At 44.7% G+C, this 24,175-nt stretch overlaps 1 protein-coding gene across 1 annotated transcript in view; it reads left to right on the plus strand.

Moving 5' to 3' along the window:
• Positions 1-7,056: 7,056 nt before the first annotated feature.
• The window catches only part of TRAK1 (trafficking kinesin protein 1), an 86,427-nt gene continuing 69,308 nt past the window's right edge, over positions 7,057-24,175 (plus strand). The window contains exon 1 of the mRNA XM_077303064.1: positions 7,057-7,319. The gene's annotated coding sequence lies outside the window, so the exon portion shown is untranslated. The remainder of the gene's footprint in view (positions 7,320-24,175) is intronic.

Here is a 24,175-nt window from a genome sequence, read left to right on the forward strand (position 1 = left end):
AAGACTTCAGAGAGTTTGCACTTCCCTTTGTTTTCCTAGCTTTACTTCAGACTGCTAAATAACGCCAAAATTACAGAATCCCTAGCTCAACATTGACTGGTTTGTACCAGTATGTTCATTTGTCTACCCATGCAGAATGATGGGAAATTAATCACATAGAAATGGGAGAGCTCTGAAATCTCTTGCCTGGGCCAATGTTGGCTGTTTTTCATGGTATTTGAAGGGAAATAGTAGGCAATGATGAGAGCGACTTACAAAAATGCATGTCTTCACTGTGACTCAGGATATCAGTAATTGGGGGCAACAAGGATAGGAAGGCTTTGGCTTCTCCTTGTGTGACTTTCTGGGTAAGTCAGTGGTTCTCAACCTTCCTAATTCCGCAACCCTTTTAATACAGTTCCTCATGTTGTGGTGACCCCCCAACCATAGAATTATGCAAGTGTTCTTTCACAGAAATTAAACCAAAACTGACCAAAGGCATGAAGATCCATTGTTCGTTATTGTATATGAATTGTTTTTTCCCCCAAGGTTTCTCAGTTCAGTTCTTCCTCTTGTCCCATCATGCTGATCTTGCTCTTTTCCGCATCCCAGACAAACATTCAACCCCCAAAGGTGTCCCGCCCCCCCCCCCTGGTTGAGAACCACTGCTTTAAGGTATGACAGAAGAGTCCTAAAGCTGCAGTTTGTAACAGTTTTACATTAGAGTAAAGGAGATGTTGCTGATGTAATAAGAATAGCGTGCTGGTGGCAAAAAAAGAGGTGCTGTGAGGAAGGAGCCGGAGGGAACCTTTGTCCTCGGAACTGTACTCGCACTTGGTGGCCCTTGGTCTTTGTGCTAGCATCTGGCAACCTGGAAGTTCAGTTTTTTGATATCTGCAAGTCTCTGTAAGCCATAATGTCACATTTTCACTGGCTGTAAACTTTAAATCATTGAGGGTTAACCCCCATCATAAGCTGTTCTTTAAAATGTATTTATCCTAATATAAATGAAACATCTCCATTCAAACAGGATGGTGGAAGAAGGATCATATTCACTGTGGTCTCTAAGTTGTACAATATGTGTACAGAGGCAGATTACTAATAGCGCATTTTAACAAATTTAGAGTCCAGTGGAGTTTTTAAGACCTACAAAGTTTTATTCAAAGTATGAGCTTTTGTGTAGGTGAATTTTCTCCAGATCAGCTGGATTCTGGAGATTTTTGGGTGAGGGAATCACTTGGGCATGAAATTGGGGTCACTGTGGATAGGCAGGTAGTGAGTTCCTGCATTGTGCAGTGGGTTGGACTAGATGACCCTGGAGGTGTCTTCCAACTATCATTCTGTGATTTCTCAGGATTCTGGAGATTTTTGGGTGGGGGAATCACTTGGGCATGAAATTGGGGTCACTGTGGATAGGCAGGTAGTGAGTTCCTGCATTGTGCAGTGGGTTGGACTAGATGACCCTGGAGGTGTCTTCCAACTATCATTCTGTGATTTCTCAGGTGCAATATCATGGAATGAAAACAATCAGTTCAGACATATAGATGGAGTGAGAGGGCAAATCAGCAAAACAAAATCTACAAACATTTATTTTTTCAGGTGGCTTCTTAACAAGATAATGCAGGCAATGTTTTTCTCTCAACATGGTATTTACAATGGCTCAGTTGCATATCCTTTCTTCTCTTTTATCTCTTACTGAGTGAAGATATTTAACTACATTTGCTCAATTCTCTGAGTGCCCAATCTCTTCCACTGGATTAAAAAATGTTTTTTTTACTGGATTTCTTTCCTGGAAGTGACTCTGTCCTTACTCTACAATCCCCTGCATGGAGAACGTGAGCCCTTGCATGTGACACACAGCTCAGACTGAGTTGAAATAGATATATAGGAAAGGCAAGATTTGACAGCTGGTGCCTTATACATAGGTACAGCAAGCCAGGCACTCACTCAGTGGCAAGGCACCACTTCTAAATCTGATCGCTTGACCTTTGCATGTTCATTAATATCAGGCTGCCTTTCCATTATGTTTTAAAGTGCACCAAGAGTATTGATCGTCGCAGCTCCAGTGTTTAGTGACATGTGCTCCATTGGGCATGATTTCTTCATTACTTAAAAGCCTAAAGCACATCTGTGCACAGGGCCCTTCAGGGACTTCAGTGCTGTTTAATGTAGAAGAACAGTTTGGGATAAATTGTTGATTAATACTTGTGCTTTTGCAGGATAATATAAAATACTACTAAGATTTGAGCTATGAGTGGTCTCAGTGTTTGGACTTCAGCTGGATAATTGTAACTGGAATCAGATACATTTGTTTCTTCAAAATGACTCCGCTTAATAGTGTAGATCGTAAATGTCGCTCTCTGGCAATGTTTCATTTCAGTGATTTCGGGGAGCAATTTTGTGGCAGGCATTTGGGACTTTAAGAGTTTTGACACATCCCCTTCTTACAACTTCCAGTGACCTCTGACATCCAGCAGACTTTACCCTCAGGTCCTTTAAAATGTGGCACTCAGCAATTAGGTATCATACTTAATATAAAGGAGTTAGCTAACCCAGGGATCTCGCTGGATGTATTCCTGGGATCTCTGTCTCCTTTGCCTAAACCATAAACATAATTATATGAATTAAGTTGCCTTCTCTGGAGTACTACTCTCCATCCCCCACCCACCTACACCCCAGTCTTTTGTTTTATTTTTCACTTGCGATTTGGTAGCATTTAATGATGATAGTGCATGTTTGGTGGGTGGTAATATCTCGTGTCTAGTTTTTGTCTGTCTAAGGTACTTGTCCTCGGTATAAAATGTTTATGTAGCCTTCTCTTCTCTGCCCCCTACCTCGTAAACAAGCTCCTATGTATTCTGTAGGAATGAACAATCCACTTTTTAAACATTGCTATTAATATACTTATTATATTGGTGTGACTCATTCATACATGCCAAAGGATCCTGACGCTTAGTTGGATTGTGATGTTTCTGGACTGAAGTTCTTCTGCAATATTTTTCTGGATACTAACTACATTTCCCGCAGTTTCTTTTCTTCTCACTTTGGGCAAGGTCAGTCATAATCTTCCTTTCCCTTCCACTCCTGTTTTCATTACTCAAGAACAATTTCTACAAAAAAATCCCTACAGATCAATCAGACTCATTCTCACATAAGAGTAAACCTTAAGCAACAAAATGTTTTTGGGAACTCAAAGCTGAATGAATGAATGAATGAATGAATGAATGAATGAATGAATGAATGAATGAATGAATGAATGTGGGGTGACTTGAGCACCAGTGGACACACGTGAAACAACCTTACACGGGATCAGACTCCTGGTTCCCCAAAGTCAATATTATCTACTCAGACTGGAAAGGCTCTGCAGGCTACCAGATAGAGGTATTTCTTATTCCTCCAAGGTTACATGAATTGAGCGATGGCACTAGTATCCTTTTCGTGTCTCATGTTGTCCCACCTATTGCAGCAATAGCTTTCTTGGCTCTATATTTGTGTCCACCGCTTACTGGTATTTGAATAAAGCTTTGTATGAAGCCTGACAAATCGTGTGTCTGGCAGGAAACCACTGTTCAATGGTTGAGGTTTTTCAGGTCCTGAATGCTGAAACAGGGAGTCATTCTTAAGCAAAGGAAGGAGCTGACAGTGGCCGTTTTAATATAACATGAGCCCCGCACGAGGAAGAGCTATTTATAGGATTGTGTAGCATTTGCTGCATAGAGCTACAGTGATCAGAACAGTACTGTATTACGTCAGACCTGTTGAGAATACGCCCGATCACTTTTATGTGTGATCTGAAAGTCATGTCTTTGAAGGAAAAAAAGAAACATATGTCTGTTCTTACATATAACAGTGCATTCTGCTCTTTCCTTGACCCTCCTCCAACTCCACCCTGTCCCCAGCGTTTGTAAAATTGCTGGTAGTCCGCAGACGTTGCCAGCATTCTGCAAAGGAATGACTCAAGGACTTGGCAGATGAGCCAGCAACTTTAAAGCAATGTCGAACAAGGTCACCAATACAGTTGACTTGCACGAGGAATAGCTGTTGATGCTTCAGGCAGCTGGTATGTGAGACAGTATACATACAACAGACTGCTCTTGCCTTAGATGCATTGCATGAAAAAAACAAGGGAAACCTTTCTGATGCCCGTTAAAAGTGTCAGTTTGCCTACCTTTTGGACCAAAGATGCCTCCAGGGTTCATTTAGGCGGAGGATCTTCTGCAACAAAAGTGTTATAGCATAAGCAGAAACATAAGACGCTGTATCAAAAGGACAACCCTGTGCCATGGAAACATTAAAGCTGGCTGGTTCAATATGTGAAAACTTTACAGAAACGTAAAGAGGAAGGAGAAGGGTATTGACAGTTTTATTCTTGCGACAGCTGTTAATTTCAGCCTGTTCGCTTTAGTTTAAATGCCATTCTGTCTTTTTAAAAAATGTTCTTGACCTTTATTTTGGGCTTCTTACTGGCATTTCAACCACAAAATGCTCCCAAGCCTCCTAAATCCCTCTCACAGATTCAAAGCAACTTCATATACGACCAGTTCTTGCAGGAAGGCACCATCTCTTCATCTTTAAGTTTGGGAAGGCTGATAGCAAACAGAGGTGATCCGTTAGGTATCCTGAACCAGTGGTCCCCAACTGCCAGGTCGCGAAGGCCCCAGCACTGGACCGTGGCTCCCTCCCCCCCCCCCCCCCGCAGTGAGAAACTTCCCAGGCCGCAAGCAAATCCGCTGCCAAAGCGGCCGATTAGCTTGCGGCCTGGCAAGCTTTTTTTGCAGGGGGGGAGGGAGAGGGAAGCGCGGCCTCCGGCGCAAACCCGTAAGCGCGGCAGGTCCGCACATGCGCGTTTGCGCCATGCACAGCCGCACATGTGTATTTGCGGCCTGCTGGGTGACCTAGGGCCAGTCACAGTTCTCTCAGAGCTCCCTCAGCCCCACTTACCTCACAGGCTGTCTGTTACGGAAAGAGGAAGGGACTTGGAAGCTGCTTTGAGACTCCTTATGGTAGAGGGGTATGAAATGACTGTGAAATTTAAATGGTTTCTGAACACAATACTGTAAAGGAGAGAAAGGAAATATTGTAGGCAACAGTATTTTGGCTTCAGGTGTTGCAATAGGGGAAGGTTAACAGAACTTTTGATTTCTAAAAAAATAACTTGGGGTACCTTATTTATTTATTTTTGAATTTATATCCTGCCTCTCATGACAATGTCACCCTAAGGCGGCTTACAGCATAAAACCACAAAAACAGGATAACCCATAAAACCCATTAAAATATTAAAACATTAACCAATAGAATTAAATACAATTATAGATGGCAGTCTAATCAATAATTCTCCCACAGCAACTCAGCTACTCCCAACTGGGACCAACAGTTGGTTATAGTGGGTCATGGTCTCCCACATTCAATACGGCCTCAACCAAATGCCTGGCGGAAGAGCTCTATCTTGTAGGCCCTGCAGAACCTAGATAGCTCTGTCAGGGCCCTTAGCTCTTCCGGGAGCTCGTTTCATCAGGTTGGGGCCAGAGCCAGATGAATCTCCCAGGGGCCTGGGATAACCAGCAAATTCCTACCCACAGAGCGTAAAACCCTGCGATGGGCATAGATAGACAAGTGGTCCTGCAGATACGTAGGACCCAGGCCGCGTATGGCCTTAAGGGTTAGAACCCAAATCTTGAATTTGATCTGGAAGCAGACTGGTAACCAGTGTAGTTGTCTCAACACCGTCTGAATGTGGGCCCTCCAAGGTGCCCTAATGAGGACCCTGGCGGTCACATTTTGTACCAACTGCAATTTCTGGGTCAAAGACAAGAGCAGGCCTTTGATTTGGCATGATGAGTTTTCTTAGGAAGGGGTTTGCTCATCTATTTGCCAAAGAATGACAGACAAACTTGACTCTGAAGCTAGTGTGCCAGAAATGGAGTTGTAATCAGAGACATTTGTGTATCTGGGGAGGCTGGAACCACATAATCAATTGTAAGCCAATACTAGAGAGACTGCCATCATTGATCTCTGCTGGGCAGGAAAGAAAGGTCATGATGGATTTCAGACCATCATAGTAATGTTCTTCACGCAGTGTATTGAAGTCCTCTATTTAATTAGGAGCATTTTAAAAAGTATTGGAAGTTATTATTGTTAGACACATCTTATTGACATTTATCTGTGAAAGTAACAGTTCTGGGGAAAGGCTCTTCATGTGCTTATAGAATCCTGTTACTGTATCTGAGGAATTGTGCGCACACATGAAAGCTTATACTCAGAATTAAACTTCGTTGACCTTAAAGGTGCTCCTGGACTCAAACTTTGGACTGTTAAAGTCAATTTGACATGTAATTTGGATGAACTCCGTAGTCAATAAAACATGGTTTACTTGACCTCTGGGGTCCAGATGAATCTATTCTCCATCCCCACAGTTTCCGCAAGAAACAAGATTGCTCAATCCTTGTACAGTTCTAGTCATTGCTGTTTAAAATGGCCTGGCGAGCTGCATACAACTTCCTAAGATGTGTTTTTCAACAAGTAAACAATGTGCTCTGAACTGTTCACTTTGCTCCCACTTCTTCTACCCAGAAAGAATCTGTTGAATAGCTCTGAAATGTCATCTTCATTGTGAATACAGCCATGCTGTTCCTTCCCTTCTTTCCAGTCCCAATGTTGCTTTAGGACCGATGACTGTATAATACAAGTTGTAGCCGTGGTTCCCAAATTGCCTTCAGCTGAAATGAGCATTAATGAGAAAAACTATAATCTGTTTTTTTGAACGGTGCTGTCTGGATCTTCTTTTATATTTATCCTGGCTAGAAATTTGTGACCCCTGGCTATATCCCCAGTGTCTACCCCTCCAACTTTGTGTGGAAATGCAGATGTTAAAAGCATCGCCTAATGTCGGATGATAAAATAATTATATGCTGCATTTGTTACCTGTTCTGCCCGAGTCATTTATATTTCAGTGCTTGCCAGATTGTTCTTGGTACTGCTTGGAATCTCTTCATTTTAAAGAGCTTGCACTGAATTAATTTTTGTGCGGTCTGTGTTTTGCAGGTCTCTCAAGGCAGCCCACAAGAGCCAAGAGTAAACGTTTCGTTTTCCGCCCCTGCCGGACCCAGTCTCCAGTACTGGCCCCCCTGATGGCAGTTGGCACTTCACTGTGAAACTTGCCAAGCTGGACGCCACAGCTTTGAACAGCTGCACTTTGGCCACCACTGTGCCGTCTCCTGACCCAGCCAGCCATGCAGTCCTAGCCTGTAATGCGGGCATCCATGAAGAGCACTATGTAAGCGAAGCCGTGGAACATGACGCCTCAGACTGCAGGGAGTACAGAGATGCCGGCACCATTACTGGTAGGCAAGCAACCTGACTATTCTATCTCTTTGCTCAGTGGCCGGGCAGTTAAGAAGTGGCTAAACTACATTTGGTAGAGGGAAAATGGGATGTAATTACATTTTGTCGTTCCAGTATGGAGGAAACGGTATTTTTAAGCCTTTGCAGGTGCAGGAATCTTTCACAATGATCTATGCTGTCAAGGCTGTATGTATAACTAGGGACCAAGCCCATTGCATTCAGGAAAACAGCAGATGCTAGATTGGGGGAGGGAGGGTGGGAAAACTCTGTAGATGGCCTCCCCTCCCCCAAGACCTGGAAAGGCTGCAGGCAGCTGTTATGGAACTCACCGGCAGGGGGAGCTCTCATGCAGCAGGGATCTGCAGCCTCCAAGCCTCAGAGGGAAGTGGAAGGAGGAGGGGGTGCTCAGAGATGGAGGATGAAAGGCGATTGGCTGGCTGCTGGACAGATAGGCAAGCCGGTTGGAGGAGGAGGAGGCACTCAGGGATGGGACAGCTGCACTCAGTGGGTGTTAAGTGCTGAGTGGCACTTTAACCCATGAGACACACGCCTCCTCCAAGGCCTTACCAGAAATATATTATGTGGAACAGATTAACACCCTCAGATTTTTTACGTACAATGAAACGTGTGTGAATGGATTGTATTGCATTTCTTCTAATTTGTCAAGCAAAAATTGCCACTTAAAAAAAAAAGTGTTTCTCAAAGTCTTGGCTTGAGGGATGGGGTAATTTTGCTCGTAGGGCTGATCTTGCACATAGCAAAGGAGAAATGTGATTCCTTGACTTAAAAACAGACCCTGTTCCAGCCTGTGTGATGATATTTTCATATATTGGCTGTACAGGTTGGACCCAGACTCCCCTACCTTATGATATACAAGCTATGTATTGTACATACACTTTTCACCTCCCCACTAATTTTGGGTGCTGTTTGAATGTACTGGATCTCCATGTTCCTCCTGCAAGAAACAGGGTACAAACTTAGACTACCAATATATATATATATCAAGGACAGTGGAATCCAAGTATTACTGGGGGTGAAGGAGATAAATCTTTCTTCAGCTGTAATTCAGAGTCTATGTCAGGGGTAGTCAAACTGCGGCCCTCCAGATGTCCATGGACTACAATTCCCAGGAGCCCCTGCCAGCATTCGCTGGCAGGGGCTCCTGGGAATTGTAGTCCATGGACATCTGGAGGGCTGCAGTTTTACTACCCCTGGTCTATGTCAATGGTGGACATTAGGCTTTTGGGGGGTTTAAAAAAGGAACGATGCAGATTTTCTCCCTGTTTTTAAAGGCAAGATTACTATTCCCAGTATTCTCCTCAGTTGGCCACCATTTAGTGGGAGCGGACGGGTTCAGGTCTCTGTGCTATTGCTTGGTGTTCAAGAGCCACATAATGATCCTGGCGTATCTCTTTGGCTTTGATTGATTATTTTATTTATATCCTGCCATTCCTACACAGTGGCTCAGTAAACAGTGACAACAGTAAAAGCCCGTAATAAAATCCCCCTTACAATAAAACCCAGTAAATTCCACCCATTGGTGGCAAAAAACAACCCACTCCCCAGGCTCCATAGTACTGACTCAGGGGGCCTGTCCCGGTAAGCAGACAGCCTTTCTCCATAGTTGTTGTTGTAACAAGAAATTGTATTCCTCTCTGGGCATGTTGCAACAAAAAAGACTCTTTCTTTTTTAAGTACTCCCCTGCTGCCCGAAAGAATCTGCCTTAATATCCTCTATCTGTTTGAATGCCAGACTAGCCTAGCTCAACATGGGTGATCACTTGATAATATTCCATAGAAGGAAATGCCAGATGCTTACTTTTCTCATCCCCTGACAAGTTGAAGATTTATGGCTCTTTCTTTAGCATTTTCTCCCCAGATACTTTGTTCTTTATGATGTTGATTGGCAAATCTTTGAATGGCTGATTTAAGTATGCAGCACTCATCATTTGATGATAAAGAATGAGACAAAGTCTATATTGGGCGGACTGGTGGTAGTACAATGTACTGTAAGCTTTGGAGTGCTTTGTGGTTCTTAGGCATTTTTTAAAATGTGGAGTTTAATGCTGGAGGCATGCATGAATATGATCACTCATGTCATAAATTGTCTGCCCAGCTTTCAGTTTTGTTCTCTTTTCTCTTGCTTTGTTTCACATGAATGGCAGTTTTATTCATTAGAGCAGGGGTAGTCAACCTGTGGTCCTCCAGATGTCCATGGACTACAATTCCCATGACCCCCTGCCAGTAAATGCCAGCATTTGCTGGCAGGGGTTCATGGGAATTGTAGTCCATGGACATCTGGAGGACCACAGGTTGACTACCCCTGCACTAGAGTATTCAGGTTTTGTTGGGGTTCCTGCTTTCCCAGCCTGTAGTGACCTGGGGGAGGGTACAGTTTGACTCATTGGGGAACCCCACGTGTAGGGAATATCTTATGTTTCCCCAACAGAGACCATTTCAGGGTAGGAAAATGGGACAAGAGTGGAGGCCATGGTTCTGATTCAAACTAGGCATGTTAGTGGAAGACAATCCTCAACTTAGATCTGAGTTATGTGGGTAAATTTGTCCTCAGTTTTCCTGTCTTTTTGATTTCTCATTCTCTTGCTTGTTCATTTCCATATCTTCAAAAGCCATCTTCTATATGTACTGCAGACATTCTTGATCCTATATGCTGGCCTGATCTTGCTTTTTGTGTTATTCTACTTTAGATTTTAGTGTTAGTTGGTTTTCCTCCCTCTGTTTCATGCATTCTTTGGTTACTTTAGAATGCTTCTAGTAAATATATGTTGTTTTCCCATTCCTATTGCCCTCTCAGCAGTTCTTAAGCTTTTGGACTGGTCCTCTGGTGTTTGGAAAATCAGCACTAAACATCTTCTCTGTAGCTAATCAACAATCTCCCTTTAATCTGCTGCCATTGGGCAGCCACAGTAGAAACTGAGTATTTCCTTCTTTTATGATAGGGAAGAATGGAACTCCATGTACACAATCAACAGTGTTTATTTATGTATTACATTTTTATCCAGCCTATTCTCCAGGAAGTTGAGTGTATCATGAAAGGGTTCCTCTTCCCCAGCAGCCCAGTGTAGTAGGCTAGGAGATGTTGACTGGAGAAGTCTTTTGATGACCTTGGAATATGCCCAAATTGGATTGGAAGGGGTGGCCAAACTGTGCCTCTCCAAATGTCCATGGACTACAATTCCCATGAGCCCTTTCCAACTGACAATTTTGCCAGGGGCTCATGGTAATTGTAGTCCATGGACATCTGGAGGGCCACAGTTTGGTCACCCCTATGGGGACCGTTTTAATCAGTTTAATATGGTCCCCATAGGGTATAATGGAGAATCAATCTGGCACAGGTTGCTTGCTTTTGAAAAGTTCCTGCTGAACATCACACTTGGAAAGCCATATTCTGATCTCAGAATCCAGGGCATTTGTTTTCGCTTATTTTTGGTTCTAGCTGCAGCAAGTGCTGGGACTGTGGCTGTTTACCATTTACATTCCTCCTTCTGTCTGGCCATGCTGATTCCATGTTGTTCGTGCTTTCAAAGAGTTAACAATAATTGCCAAGGAGGAATAATCATCACTTCCTTCTCCTAAAACATATTCTTAAGAGGTCTGCTTCTCCTTTTCATGCATTCTGTTTGACTAAATAATGTTTAGCAATTGTTGCTTAATTTTCAGAAGCCCAACGAATGCATATTGCTAGTTCACTGCTTCCGCTCTCTGAAATGCTGTGGCAGCATGTTTTTCTGTTGCCTTGCAACAAACCAGCCTTATTAAAATTGTCTGGCTGGAAATGTTTAAGGTGTGAGGTCAGTATTTGTACATACATAAGTGTAGCTCTTTTAAAAACCACTTTAAGTATAGGGGGAGGACCCCGAACTAGAGTTCTTTTGGGAAATGAGTAAGTTGCTTGCAGTGGACACAATTCAATGACAAGTATAATTTATTTCCTGGGCAGAAATACTTGATTAGAGTGAAGTTTTTCATAAGGAGGAATGTGTTGTTGGATTTCAGTCATGCAAATCTGTAGGGTTGTGCGATTCGGCCACCAAAGCAGCTATTCCCGCCTGTTGTAGCCAGCGCCGCACTGCAAGGGGGGGGTGAGGCGTGCGCATGGGCATGCCGGTTGATGCACACGCACAGGCGCCTGCATGTATGCATTGACCGGCATGCTGGTGCCCATGCCTCCCTCCCCCCTCGGCAGCATGGCACTGGCTGTAACAGGCAGGAACGGCCACATAGCACAACCCTATCTGCATGTGAAATGAGAACTTACCTATTACAATAATCCATTTATACTCAGCACACAGGAGGGATGTAAATGAAATGAAAACAGAAATGTAGAAAGTGAGAGGGTGCAGGATTCTCCTAAAATACTTATCTTGGCACAAATCTGAATTAAGTAATTTGGCTTGGCGAAGCTCATATCATGATTTCCATTGTGTGCTATGCAAAATGGAAAAAATCTTCCCTTCCCTCGAACACAGGGAATGTACCCAATCATAATTGGTTGGGTTGATTGTAAAATCTCAGTCTTGGTTCATAGCCCTGTAGTTCAAGCAGTACATTAGTTGTACCATTACAGTTTTGTCCCATAGCAGAGAGACACTATTTCACTTTCTGTTCCCACCCTCCTTTGGATGGATAGAAATTGCGGGAGTGAGCATCTGTGCAATCTTGTAGCATCGTGGAGTTTCCTGAATCCTAGAACGCTTTCGCACATTTATGTGCCTTGCTTCCTCCAAGGAACTCAAGGTGGCATGCAGACTTACCTTCCAGTATGTTAATCCAAATTTTATACAACTCTGTGAGGAAGGTTAGGACTGGCTCAAGACTCCCCTATGAGCCTTGTGGGTTGAACGGGGTCTTGAACCCAGATTTCCGCTGTCATTGGCGCTCATTTGGGTGCTCATTTAAAGTATCCCTGTGTAATGAGTGCTTCTGTTCTGCCCTTGAGAGTAGAGGGTTAAGAACCAGGATGTGGCTTATGGGAACACTTCCAGTCTGTTCATAAAGTTGGCTCATTAGCATCCGACAGCTTCTCAAAGCACTCCCTTCCCAGCAACCTGGAATAAATGAGACTGTGAAAATCACTTGGCTGGTCAGACTTGGCCCTTACTAAGAGCTGCTTTTATTTGGTTACATCACAATTTCCTCCAGCAGAACTTAATCTCTATACAGAAAATAGCATACATAAATAAAACAGCATTCCACTAAGTGCCTTTGTATCCCTTGTGCTCTACTAGCACAGCAGGGGGACACATCTACCATAAGGGGAGAGCATGTGTGTGGGTCATTATTTGGTCGTTTTGCTCCGAATCAGATGGTTCTGCCGACACGTAAGAAGAGGCAGAGTTGTCTCCCTAAAATTTGCTTTCAGCGCAAGAAAAATGCCCGGGCTCCACTGAATTTTGTGTTCAAGTAAGAGCCTTTTGCCTCAAAAGTGGAGTGTTCTGCTCTCCACTGAACAGTGACTGTTGCTGTGGTTGTGAACATTTTCACTGTTGTGAAAATAGCCATGAACACTGATCAACTTTTTGGGCAAGCTGAACGCAACATTGATTTGCTTAATGCTTTTGATGAGTGCTGGAGGATAAAAGGTTGACTTTGGGATGCAACCCCCCCCAAGATAACCTGTTTCAGTGCCCTTGTATGTAACTGAGAACCTATAAGCCTTCTGCTTAGAGATGTATGTAGAAGCTCAGCTCTTCAGTTCTCATTCTTGTGTTGTAGGGTGATGTTAGAAATGAAGCTGTAGCACCACCTATTGGTCATATATCCTCCTTTCCAGTAGTCAGGAACCCAAATCATCAATATTAATAATGATAATGATAATGACAACAAAACAATATTTAAAAGATGCAAAATTAAAAATCATCACAAATATTTATTAAACAAAGTGCACAAATACATTATATTAAAAACAAAGTAAAAACAACACATATCTAACTGCAGATGACAGAACAGTATTTATGTATTTGTTTGTTTGTTATATTTCTAATACCGCCCTCCTCGAAGGCTCAGTGTGGTTTACATCAAACAGGAATAATAACTCAGTTTATAATAATACAATAATAACTATAACATTATGAACAATAGAACATTGGAGAGAACAATAAATTAACACCTACTGATGGCCTAGTGCAGGGGTAGTCAAACTGCGGCCCTCCAGATGTCCATGGACTACAATTCCCATGAGCCCCTGCCAGCATATGCTGGCAGGGGATCATGGGAATTGTAGTCCATGGGCATCTGGAGGGCCGCAGTTTGACTACCCCTAGCCTAGTGAGTGGGCAAATCTGCAGTGATGGTTGTAGGAGGGAGGCTTGGGAGCCCAGTGGAAGGTGCTGGTTCTGGTCGACCTCAACCAAATGCCTGGCGGAAGAGTTCCCTATTGCAGGCCCTGTGGAACTGTTTGAGTTCCGTCAGGGCCCTGATCTCCTCTGGGAGCTCATTCCACCAGGTGGGGGGCAGGATGAAGAAAGCTCTGGCCCTGGTTGTGGTCCAGCGGACTTCCTTGGGGCCAGGGACCACCAGGAAGTTGGAACTGGTGGATTGTAAGGCTCTTTGAGAGGTGTAGGCAGTGAGGCGATCCCTTAGGTATACTGGGCCCAGACTGCATATGGCCTTAAAAGTGATAACCAAAACCTTAAGCCTGATCTGGAATTCACCTGGAAGCCAGGGCAGCTGCTGGAGGATGGGCTGGATGGGGGACCTCCTTAGCCAGGCCTTCAGGGCATTGTGGTCTGACCATGGCACGGCTGTAGCTGAAACCAGATCCACATTCAGCTCCCCACCAAAAATGAGGTTCACGGTATGACCTGCTTGATGGGTAAGACCAACAACAAATTGCAAGAGCCCCAGTGTTGCCATGGCTGACACCAGGTCCAGCCCATTTCCAGAGGGAGGTAGCTCAGCATGGACATTAAAGTCACCCAGAATTCAGAGTCTGGGGAAGTGGAGCACCCAGGCTGCCACCTCCTCTAGCAGGGCTGGCAAGGCAGGGGCTTGTGGTAATTGTAGCCACAGTTTGGCCACCCCTGATCTATGCAGATTCCACTAAAAAGAACGTTTAAACAGCATCAATGTGATGCTGTTTTTTATGTCTGTCCAATCCAAATGCCACAAGGTATAAAGCAAGTTTTTAACTCCCCCAAAATCCGCACAGGAGAGTTCTGACATTCTTGGTAGCTTGCATGCTGGAAAATAAGTGTTTGTTTTTGTTTATGTGGGAGGTCCCTTAAAAAAAAAAGTAAGCTTCTTTCGTGGACCCTGTTTTGGTATTGTCTTTTAATACAGTGGTCCCCAACCCCCGGTCCGGGGACCGGTACCGGTCCGTGGATCAGTCAGTGCCGGGCTGCAGCTCCTCCTCGACCTCCTCCCCGCTACTGCCTTGGGAGCTGCCCTGCCACTCTGCTGCTGGCTCACCATTGGTGTTCTCTGGTGGCTGCCATGGCTGGGGCTTCCCCCTCGGTGTGGCACTGTGCTGCTGCTGCTGGCAGGGCCCCTCAGCAGGCAGCGGGAAGTCAGGGGCGCTAGCGGGAAAGCAAGTGGAGCAGGGGCTCAGGTGGCGACATCCCTCAGCGAAAGACTACCCCCCCCCCCGGACCTCAGTAAAATTGTCAAGCGTTGACTGGTCCCCGGTAATAAAAAAGGTTGGGGACCACTGTTTTAATATATTGCTTCAGGTTTTTTTGTCTTGTGTTTTGTTTTAGATGTTTAAACAAAACAATAAAACCTATTGTTAACATTCCTGGCCTTTTTATGAATAGCTGGCTTTCAGGTCTCCACTGTCAGTCTCAGCTGTGTAGGTTGTAAACGTGCAGTTGCGTAATGAAAGCTTTTATTGTCACTGGTGTTAAGACTTGGTTTTCTAGCAGACAGCCCAATCAGCAGCAGAATAACAGTGCTTAACACTGCATTTTTTTCTCTTTGGGAATGTAGTTTAATTTGACCATATTTCCTTTGCCAAAACAAAAAGAACAAGTCATACTTTTGAGTGGTAAAATTTATAAATTAAACACAGTTCCATATATTCTGAAAATTTCCAAACATATAATATTGAGTGTGTGTTTCTATGTTATATCACCTTTGCGGTCCAGAACCCACATACCTTATGCCCCCCGTAGGGCTTTGAGGGTATTAATGTGTTGGTGATTCCCAGTCCCTGGGAAGTTCTGACTTCAACTAGCTTTTTGGTCTTGGCCCCAACCTGGTGGAATGAGCTGCCGGAAGAGCTGAGGGCCCTGCAGGAGCTTTTGCAGTTCCGCAGGGCCTGCAAGACAGAGGTCTTCAGCCAGGTCTTTGGTTGAGGCCAGGGCATGGAAGGTCGAGTGGCTCCTCCACTATAAGAACTGTATAAGAGTTCAACAGATTTAACATCTGTCTGTATTGGAAATAGTCAACACTCTTGGGCAGGGGTAGTCAAACTGCGGCCCTCCAGATGTCCATGGACTACAATTCCCATGAGCCCCCTGCCAGCGAATGCTGGGAATTGTAGTTCATGGACATCTGGAGGGCCGCAGTTTGATTACCCCTGCTCTTGGGTATCTATGTCCTGGGGTGCTGGAAGGGGGGGCATTGGGTGGGAGGGAGGGTAGATATAGCATGGGTTTTATTTCTTGCTGCTGGAATATGTTGTTTAGTGTTTTTAACATTTTACTGGATGTGGGGTTTTACTTTTCTGTAACCCGCCACAAGAAATCTAATCTAATAATACATGAAGGAACCCTGTCTTACAAAAGTCAAAGCCATATATAAAAATTGTCATTCTAAATTGTCATTACAAACCACTGTGAATAATTGTTGCGCATTCTATTTAATTTGCAATTTGCTGATCAATCAGCCCCAGAGTTCATTTGTTTCATCTTGCAGGGTGGCGGGTATGTGTTGCCTGTCCTCTAGGGCAGGGATTCCCAAACAGGGTTCCGGGGAATCCTGGGGTTCCTCCAGATCCCCCAAGGGATTATGCGGCCTTTCCCAGAAGTTTGGATGGCCGCTGACATTATGAGCTGGAGCTGACTTCCCCTGTTGCTGTGCAGACCTAGTCCCTTTCTCCACAGTGGAAATGGTACACGATCGATTGGCTGATCACATCTTTCTTCCACATCCAGTTCTCTGAAGGGGCATGTCTTCACTTCTGAGGTTTCTTGAAGCTTGAAAAATATTTCAGGGGATCCTCCATGATCAAAGGGTTGGAAAAGGGCATCATGCATGTTTCAGAGAAGGTCCCTCCCAAGCGGTCCGTACTGCATAGCAAAAGAACGGCTCTGAGAAGCCGAGCACTACAAGAGCTAAACCCAGTCTCCTCCCACACAAGCCTGTCCTCTTTTAAAGATCCTCTGCAGGTGCCCCTGTCTTCAGGAAGTTAGGTGAGCGGCACGCCAGCGATGGAACTCCATTCCCAGAAATATCTGTCTGGTGTCGACTTCAGCTTTTCGAGTCTGAGTCAAAAATGGTGTGTCCTTTTCCTGAACTCTTGGTAGACTTTTTCTGTGTCACTTTTAAATATTTTAGATAGTTAGCTATTTTTAGACAATTCAACTAGGCTTCTTTCCTGTTGGCTAGGTTAATCTAAATCACTTTGAATCCTTGATGGCCAAAATGATGTGGCGTTTTGTACAAACAAATTAGGGCACTGTCAATTTTTTTTCATCTTCTTGCTCACACACACACACACACACTCTCTTTTTTAACACTGCTTCATCAGTTATAATGTAAAGTACAGTTCCTTTCCTCCTATATCAGGTTCATGGAACTATAGAGTTGGAAGGGGCCTCCTGGGTCATCTAGTCCAACCTCTTGAGGCCTTACTTCTGTTAGTTACTGTTTAAAGGTGACTCTCTGCAGAGGTTAGAGGAAACTGTCTAGAGGGAGGTTAGAGGAAACTGTCTAGAGAAATGCTCTTTTTACAGCTTCCCATGATGAAAAAGGTTCTGAAAGGATGGAACTCTCAAGACCTCTCAAAATCTTGGAAGGCCATGGTAGAGTATAGCTGGTATATTTCCATTCCTATTTGTCAATCAGTTAGCTATGTCGGATAGGGATTTCCAATCATTGGCAACATTTTATAATGTCAGAGAAGAAAGGCTTCTATGGTGTCCAGTACTGAGGTCTATACTTGGATCCCTACACACCAGTATAAATGATCAGGAGTTTGGGGAGGGCGTTGTTGTATTGGTGATTGTGGTGCTTTTCAGTATCTGGTATATCGTTCTGCATAATTTAATGTTCTGAAGAAGAGCATCTCAAGAGAACCGAACCTATGAGTGCCCTAACTGTCAAGGGTGCAGTTGGGTAGCCGTGTTGGTCTGAAGCAGCAAAATAAATTTAGAGTCTAGTGGAACCTGAGTCTAGTGGAACCTTTAAGACCGACAATTTTTTATTCAAGATGTGAGCTTTCATGTGCATGCACACTTTCTCAGAGATTGTATCCATGCGCACGAAAGCTCATACTTTAAATAAAACTTTTTCAGTCTTAAAGGTGCTGCTGGACTCTAAATTTGTTCTGTCAATGGTGCCATTTTTATATTCCAGTTGTGCAGCAATAAGATTTCTGAACACCAGATGGCACTAGCAGAGCAACCTTTTTACATGGCTTTGCTAATGCAATAGGAGATGCCCTGGAAAGGAAACGATTTATTGAAGGGCGTCCTTCGGTCACAGTCGGTCCCCGGCCAAATTCTGCCCCTCCTCTCTTAATAACTCCCAACAGTTCTCTGCATCATTCAGTGTGGAAAACCACCTTACCTCCTCATTGCAACGTGATGAAGTTGCATGCTTCTAAACCCAGTTGAAATGCTCTCAAAATAGTCGCAGGCGAGCTGTGGCAGGATGCCTTTTGGTAGACGCCAACGTTTCACTTGCAACCAAGGTGAGAGAAACCGGCCATTCTGTTCATTGCATGAAGCAGGGCACCAGAGAGGGCCCAACTACCAAACTCTCTAAAGCCATTCTGAAAACCAGGTATTGTAAACCAGCAAGCATTAGTACTCTGCGCCCAGCAGCACTTTTGCTTCAGATCTTGTTTGTCTTCCTGCCAAAATTTATATCTACCTTTTCAGGGACCTGCACAGGGTGCTTTTAATAAAACTCAAGTAAAGATCATTAGGAAAAATTTAACAGAGCATTAAATACACAGAGCATGAACCCATAAAACTCTAGAACTTAGCTATCACCCATTATAACATTGACAAATTGCTGAAGTATCCCTTTCGGTTGCCTACACTTGGGGACAGGAGCAGTTTCCACCCTTATCCCTGCCAGCAGTCTGCTTGTTTCTGCCTTCACCACCAGCTGTACAGAGTAGTTTGAGGCCGTGTTATTTATTTGCAGTGGGAATATTTCTAGGTAGCAACTTGGAGATTGCACACGTGCCGTTCCTATATGTGCCTTGCATCTGGTACGTGATTCTCTTTAACATGGTGAAGGGCTTCTGGGAACTTTATGGGGATGGAGAATGCATGCAGTAGCAAATACCAGTGAAGGTCTTTGCAGAGTTCAGCAGATTTTGATGACTCTCTATTTTCTTATTAGGATGACCAGCCATATCCATAAAGCTATAAATAAATTCTGGAGAACTGATTAGTATAATGAGTTCACAGTCTGGCAGGCAATGATACTGTTATCTCTCTGGCATAGTGGAGAGAGGGGGCCAAAGTACAGTAATGAATTGCAACCTTTGGAGAGTCCAGAAGTTTTAGAACTTGCCCTGAGAACATATTTCCTATGTTGATTTTTTTTTAAATATAATCCAGCCATCGGTCAAAAGCAAATTGAATATAATTGCAAGGTATCACTGATTTAAATAGACTAGATTTCCAGTCATGCAACACGGTTTACCTGCCTTCCTTCTGACTGGAGCAGCCTGAAATGCCCACTCAAGACCTGTTCTTGGTGGAGAGAGGACCCCCCCCCCCAGAACAGGATGAGGGCGCATTTCAGGCTGTGGAGGACTCATGCTTCATGGGTGGAAGTCCCTGCACCCAGGGAAACATTTAGATCCAAGCTAACATTGCTACATAATACAGTCAAAACATGAAGCATGCTCTAAAAAATTGAGAGAGAAAAAGGGAAAACGTTATTAAAACAAGAATTTATGAGTCATTATTATTTATTTATTAGAATACATTAAACTGACCCCAAAAAGTTGGAACATTTCCTAGTTCCTAAGGAATTTATAATTGCAGAACGCCATAATAAAAGCAACCATATATGTATAAATGGATTCTCCCAATGGGTCTATCCTTGGCATGGACACAAAGTTATGTCTTGACATAGCTACTCAAATTGTGTCCAGGCAGAGGGCAGCACTGAACCAAGCCTCTATGTATTGCTTGAGCATTTTGACACCTTCTTAGGAAACGTTTAAGCCATTTCATATCTACCTTATTGTAGGAAGGAAGGAAATGTTTCCAGTACATTATAGATAGCCTTTAGAATAACGCTATCATAGCAAGAAGCAAGTTAGCAGGAAAAATAACTCCTGGTTATTTTTACCCCAGTCGGGTTGGCACATGATGATTTCTATTAAAATGCTGTCTACTTTTGAGTTTTGCCAGAGTCACACACTGATGAGATCATTTCTGTTGAGCAGAGGTAGGGTATGTACTAACAATGTTTGGGCAGAAACTGGAAAGAGTAGAGCAGGGGTAGTCAAACTGTGGCCCTCCAGATGTCCATGGACTACAGTTCCCATGAGCCCAAGCCAGCATTTGCTAGCAGGGGCTCATGGTAATTGTAGTCCATGGACATCTGGAGGGCCGCAGTTTGATTACCCCTGGAGTAGACAATATTGGGGTGGGGGCAGGGGATGAGATGGCATTGTAATGCCTAGTAAATATTTGCCATGGTAGTATATATGCAATGCTCAGTAAATATCTGCTTCCTTGTCGCATTCTATTAGGCTGATTGAAAAGCAGTTGAATAATGCCCCCCCCCCCCAATAACAAGAGAACCCATCTTGATTGAATTTGAATTTTGTATAATGACATTTCAGCCTGTACTCCCGGACTGATATGGCCCCTGGGCAGGGCTGTTTTATTTTATTTTTACTATCCAACCTTCTTACCTAAAGCATCTGCCTGGTGAATATCCACTGATTGCATCTGTTAGCAGGGACTGAAGTCCAGAATGCTTTTTCCGAAATGCAATTCTGTCACTTCTTTGAGGTGCCCCAGGAATCCTTTTTGTTCTAAGGTGCCAAAAAGGTTTGTAAAATTAACTCCTCCCTTGAGCGCTGGTGTCTCAACCATTAAACACAGCTCGAGCCCAGATTTTCTTGGCTGCCAGAGTGAACAGTGCTACTTTATAAGAGACATACAAGTCCACTTTGGAAAGAAGGAAGGGTAGCATTTGCTGGCAGGGGCTCATGGGAATTGTAGTCCATGAACATCTGGAGGACCACAGGTTGAGGATCCCTGACTTACAGAACTATTCATTAACAGATTTGATCCTGCAAAAACATATTCCCAGAGTTTCAATTCTCCATTCTCAGATCAGTTTCTAGATCTCTACTCTGATGGACAAGAGATATCTTCCTCAGATGCATCCCTGACAGCATGGGGTGCCCATTGCAAGGGTTTCTTTATGCAGGGTAGGTGATCCACAATAAGTAAAGGATTTCACATTAACAAGCTGTGTGTAGTCCAGTTTGCCTTTACCTCTTTTGCAGATATCCTAAATCAGTGGTTCTCAACCTTCCTAATGCTGCGACCCTTAAATGCAGTTCCTCATGTTGTGCATAAAATTATGCAAGTGTTCTTTCACAGAAATTAAACCGAAACTGACCAATGGCATGAAGATCCATTGTTCATGGTTGTATATAAAGTTTTTCCTGGTTTTCTCAATTCAGTTCTGCCTCTTGTCCCACCATGCCGATCTCACTCTTTTCTGCTGCTCCAGGCAGATGAACGCTCTATCTCGATCTACCCCGCAAGGCTGCTGTGTGGATGAAATGGAAGAGGAGCAATGTCAGCCACTTTGGCACCTCCTTGGAAAGAAGGGCGGGGTACAAACCAAGTAACAAAAAACAATGATTTTGAAGAACAAAAATTGAGTCCAGGGGCACTTTTAAGACCAACAAAGATTTATTCAAGGCGTGAGCTTTAGTGTGCAGGCACCCTCCCTCAGACAAAATTGATTTGGAGACATCAGTAAAGGGATGTGGACCACTTTGGATCCCCCTTGGAGAGAAGGGTGGAGGAGAAGGCAAGAAAGCCCATGATTTAGGAGAGACAACATAGGCGGGCCCGAGAGCAGAGCTTCTTGTTGTGGCTGAGCTGGGGCGGGCCGTGTGTCCAGCAGCAGCCACTCTCCAGCGGCCCCCTCAGGCAGTCTGGCCTCGGCCACTTGCTCCCTGCCCAGCAGGGGCCAGACTCAAAGCTGTTCACTCTGCCATGACCCCTGTGAAAAGGTCATTCAACTCCCAGGTTGAGATCCACTGTCCTAAAGGGAAAAAGCATACTGGCTCAGTTGGACAGATAACATACCCAAGAAGTCAGGGGACTTACCATAGGACAGCCTTTTTAAAGCTTTTTTACCATGGAGGAGCTCCTGAAATAGCTTTCAGAGTTCAAGGAGCCCTGGAAGTAGTGTCAGCTGGCCATTCTTCCCTGCCACGTCCCCGGATGTGACATCACCACTCATGTTAACAGGAGTACTGAGTGCAGAGAGACAGGAAGTGGGTTAAAGTGGGAGCAGGCATGCAGGCTCCATTCCCTCTCAGGTGCAGAAACCATGAGAGAAGTCATTCATGCCTGGGGGAGGAGGGGGCAATGAAAGTGTCTGGTTAAATAGTCCATTAAAGCAGGAAGGGAAAGGCCATGGACCCCTGGTTGAAAATCCCTACCATAGGAAAGGAGGCCTCTTGTTTCAGAGAGTGTGGGAGGAACCCATTTTGGTGTATTAGACAGATCTAAACGTTGTGTCTGCCCCACCTCTTGAAGGTAGGGGGGGGGGTTTAAATTCCTGGCTATAGTGAGCTTGCTAGTATTTTGCTTGAGATCTGAGTTTCCAATAAAGTGGGGTGGGGCTGCGTAAACTGAAGGAAACAAGTTCCCAGAACCAAGATTCCCTCTTTACTTGAACTCCCAATAATAAACAGCAATAAAAATAACCAGGATAGCTGCCCAGTCATGACAACTCCCACTTGCCACCCATCTCCCTACTCATTTCCCTCCCACCACACAAGACACTCCAGCAGAGGTCAGATATTTTCCTGCTGACATGGTCTCCTAAGTGGCACAATTTTGGCAGCAGTAGAGCTCAAAATAATAATAATTTCTGAAATAATAGTAGTAATAATAAGTTCTGAAGGTTGTCTGAAAGCTTCTGGAGCCTTTGTAGGTCAGAAAATCCTACACATCAGCCAAAGGCTGTAGACCTTAAAGGAAATGTCCCTCCAAAAAGGAGCTTAATTCCTATAGGGAGGATTGTTCTCATTGGGGTGCTAAAACTCTGGCCCGGGAAATTCTTGGAGACTTGGGATCAGAGTTCTATGCTGGGGATGAATTTGGAGCGGGATTTCACATAGGATCTATGGTATACCATAGAGTTTACCTTTTGAAGCTGGCATTTTCTCTGGGGGAACTGTAGTCTAGAGCAGTGGTCCCCAACCTGCGGGCCGCGGCCCGGTGGCGGGCCACGAAGGCCATGGTGCCGGGCCGCGGCTCCCTCTCCCCACCCCACCCCCGCAGTAAAAAACTTCCCAGGCCGCAAGCTTGCGGCCCGGGAAGCTTCTTACTGCGGGAGGGCTGGGAGAGGGAATCAGGGCCGGGCCGCGCCCAAGTGGGCGCGGCTCGCGGGTGCGGTCCGATGTGCGGGCGCGGCCCGATGTGCGGGCGGGGCCGATGCGTGGGCGTGGCCCGCAGGCCGCGCCTCGATGCCCTGCCGGTCCCCAACCTCAGAAAGGTTGGGGACCACTGGTCTAGAGCAGTGGTCCCCAACCTTTTTATCACCGGGGTCCACTCAACACTTGACAATTTTACTGAGGCCCGATGGGGGGGGTAGTTTACTCCTCTACTCTCAACCACTGCCCTAATGCTCTCTGATCGCTATGGTAATGTTTAAACATCCCTTCAAAATAAGATACAGACACGCCACAACAATGAACGTAAGGAACATTTTATTTTCATGGAAATTTTAACTCATGACAATGACAAATCAATGGGAACCCTGAACTTCTTTCTCTGCAACAAGATAGTCCCATCTGGGAGTGATGGGAGACAATGACACCCGAAGTGTGTTGTAAAGGGCCGGGGGGGGGAGGCATCCTTCGGGGCCCACCTCCAATTAGTTGACGGACCACGTATGATCCGCGGCCCACAGGTTGGGGATCGCTAGTCTAGAGATCTATGTGTAATTCCAGAAGAACTCTATCCCCCCCCCCCAGTGGAGGCTGACAAACCTAGGACTTACCTAAGAGGACAAGTGAAATCCTCCTATGGTATGGAATAGTCTTCCAGAGCTGGTTAAGAGGGCTCCTAACCTCTGGATTGAACTGCTGAAGAGCCAAATAGTATTGCTTTAGGATGCTTTGGGCTGATCCTGCGTTGAGCAGGGGGTTGGACTAGATGGCCTGTATGGCCCCTTCCAATCATATTCTATGATTCTATGATTCTATTAGAGTGCATTTGAGGTCATGTGAATGGAAATCTGTACTTGAGTTAATTGGCTGGACAGTTTTTTTTATCCCTTTGTCTTTCAGTGGTGTAATTCGAATGGGTGGGCCTGTTGAGTGGGATGAACTGTATGTAGTCTTTGGCAGTAGCACTGGACAGGCGGTTTTGGCCAAGGGCAGTATTCCCGTGCATTATTTAAATTGTTGCAAGGTTCCTTGAGGCCCAATTCAGGA

The sequence above is a fragment of the Paroedura picta genome, chromosome 11, assembly GCF_049243985.1.
Source record: "Paroedura picta isolate Pp20150507F chromosome 11, Ppicta_v3.0, whole genome shotgun sequence".
NCBI classification, from domain to species: domain Eukaryota; kingdom Metazoa; phylum Chordata; class Lepidosauria; order Squamata; family Gekkonidae; genus Paroedura; species Paroedura picta.